Here is a 3,112-nt window from a genome sequence, read left to right as displayed (position 1 = left end):
ACTGATATTTCCATGGGTGTTGATTGTGGATTCAAGTAAAATAATGTCCTGGATAACTTCAATATTTTCTCCATTTACCACAACATACTTATTGGTTCAGTTGTAAGGACTTTATTTTTATGTGGAAGTATAATCCATACTGAAGGTCATATTCTTTGATCTTCTTCAATAAGTGTTTCAAGTCCTCTTTATTTTCAACAAAAAAGATTGTGACATCTGCATATTTCAGGTTGTTAATGGTTCTTCCTCTGATCTTGATGCTGTGTCCTTCTTTATATAGTCCAGGTTCTCATATTATTTATCAGTATGCAAATTTAATAAAGATCATGAAAAGATATAATCCTATTGCACATCTTTCCTGGTTTTATACCACATAGTATTAATTTCAAAGGACTGCCTTTAGCTTTATGTACATTTCCTACATCAGCACAATGAAATGTTCTGGAGTTCCCATTCTTTGTAATATTATGTATAATTTCTTATAATCCATATTACAAAATGTGTGCAAAGTGGAAAGTCTCTGTATAGTCAATAAAACACAGGTAAACATTTTTCTGAAAATGTAAATCCCGTTGGTGAGCGCAAACACAGAACACAGATAGCCTTGGAGCTGGAAAATGACTTTAATTTTTGGCAGACTTAGCCAGGCCATAGCTTTCTGGTCAACCTTGCACTGCTTTGTGATCTTGTATTTCTTTTTCTCGGTATCCAAGATCTTGTGTTTGTGGTGTCTGAGCTTCCACAGCTACTTCTCAAAGTATATGTCTGTGAGATGCTTGGGGATCTTCACGCCACTGATGTCAATTTTGGGGGAGGTGGCGATGACAAATTTTTGGTGTGTTCTACACAGAAGAACTAGTTTGAGGGACAGGGGTCCAGTCACAAGTAGCAAGCCACTGTCCTGCTGCCTCAAGAAAACCACTCTTTTGCCTCTGTGGCATCCAGTCAGGATGAGAATGGTCCTGGGAGTGATGCTGGCCCATAGTTTCCCCACATGCTGACTGAGGGGTTTTTGCAGTGGCTCAACATCTTCTGAGGCACATCTTCAGTAGGGTAATACCTGAGCATTTTGTGAAGTTTACCTACTCGGGTACTACCATTCTTGTCACCACCAACTGTTTTTATGACAGAAGCAAGAGCCTTCTCTTTCTTTTCAACCTTGGACTTAGGGGCAGAATACTTCCTCTTGTACATGGCCTTTCTGGAATACATGGCTGATTGGGAATATCGGCCAATTCTGCTCCAGTTGGGGCTTCCCTTTCTTGGGCTTTCTGCCCTTGAGGTTAACTTTCTTAACTTTGTCACTGGCATCTACTTTCTTGGGTTCCTGCTTCTTTTCCTTTGTATTTGGCTTCTCAGGCTTTTGACCTGCCATCTTGCAAGATGGAAAGGCTATCTTTCTTTTCTTGATGTATTCTTACTATTTCCGTATCAAATTTCAACTATTTTTATTAATTATTAATAAAAAATAAAAAGACAAATAGGTAAATGAGCCAATTCTTATTCTCTGGGAACACTGAAAACACATGAAACTTTCTTAAAAGAGCCAATAATAATATTTCAAACTATGAAACATTAAATGAGAAATCCATATGACCTAAAATTTTAATAATTAGTGTATATTATATCTTTTATAGTCATCTTTGAGACACAAATATTTTATTTTTGGACTACCTCAGTTGGCTTTAAAATCATAGATAATGAATTAATTTGAACTCTGATATCACCAGGTTTTAACTCTAATCCTGAAGATTATCCAAAGAATGTTGCTGTTAGGTGCCATCCAGTCTGTTCCTATTCATAGCAACCAAGGAACACTCCTGCTGCACTTTTTCCAGACAGATGGCTCATTCTTCTGGCAGTCCATGATATTTTCAGTATTCTTTCCCAACACCCCTCTTCAAAGTAATCAACTCTTCTTTGGTCTTCCTTATTCATTTTCTAGCTTTCACATGGATATGAGGCAATGGAAAATACTAGGACTTGGGTTAGGTGTACCTTAGTGTTCAAAGTAACATCTTTTCTCTTTAACACTTCAGAGAGGTCTTTTACAGATTTACCCAGTTCAATAATGCACCCTCTAACTTCTTACTAGGAGCTCTAGTAGTGTAGTGCCTAAGGCACTTGACTGCTAACCAGAAGACTGGCTGTTCAAACCCACCAGGCACTCCTCGGAGGGAGGGTTGGGCAATCTACTTCCGCAGTGATACTGCCTCGTAAACCCAAGGAGGGGTCGCTATGAGTCAGGTCCAACTCAACGGCAAATAACAACAACAACAATTTCTTACTGCTGCTGCCATAGATGTTGATTGTGGATCCAAATAAAATAGAATCCCTGGCAACTTTAATCTTTTTGATTTCTTCATGTTGAGGTGTAGTCCATACTGTTACTGTAGTCTTTAATCTTCGTCAGTAAGTGCTTCATCATCTTACTATCAGTAAGCAATGTAGTGTCATCTGCATATTGCAGGTTGTTAATGAGTCTTCCTCCAGTATGAATGCTCTGTTCTTCTTCATATAGTCCAGCTTCTTGGATTATTTGCTCAGATTATTTTTTATTTGTTCCAAAGAATAAAACTTCAAAATAATTTAGAATATTTTATAATTGTATGATTTTTTGAGATAAAATTTACACAGGCATAATTAGTTTACTGTATACTGTTAGTAATTATTTAGGCTTTCTTTACTTAGTTTTTTCTATCTCCTATAACTCACATCTTTATGGAGACTTTCATGATTGCCAGCCAGATTCTCATACTTTATGGGCAATGGAGAAGAGAGGAGAAGGTACAGAGAGAGAGGAAATTTGGGGAGGTTAGAAGAAAAAAGAGAGTGAAAGTAAGATAAAATTCTAGAGTGGGGAGAAAAATAGATATTAAGAAATAGTACTGTGATGCAAATCAAACTTCATTTCAAAGATGTCCTTTATAAAACCATTTGAAATAATGAAATTATGGCATTGCTAAATAAACTCTGTCCATTTCAAGTACAGATACAATATAGGCATTATTGTTTATTCCTAAAATATTGTTAATATAGACATTTGTTAAAAATGTCATATTCAGTGATAAAAATGAATATATAAACTTACATGAATGTATACAAATAAACT

The 3,112-nt window shown here is 36.2% G+C and overlaps 1 pseudogene; it reads right to left on the bottom strand.

Annotated features, from left to right (window-relative positions):
- Positions 1–418: 418 nt before the first annotated feature.
- Positions 419–1,375, bottom strand: LOC103203110 (annotated as a pseudogene).
- Positions 1,376–3,112: the final 1,737 nt, after the last annotated feature.

This window comes from Orycteropus afer, unplaced genomic scaffold (assembly GCF_000298275.1).
Source record: "Orycteropus afer afer isolate SDZICR_OR568_19922 unplaced genomic scaffold, OryAfe1.0 scaffold00200, whole genome shotgun sequence".
Taxonomy (NCBI): domain Eukaryota; kingdom Metazoa; phylum Chordata; class Mammalia; order Tubulidentata; family Orycteropodidae; genus Orycteropus; species Orycteropus afer.
Note: the sequence above shows the minus strand (reverse complement) of the source record. Positions and strands in the feature narration are given on the sequence as shown.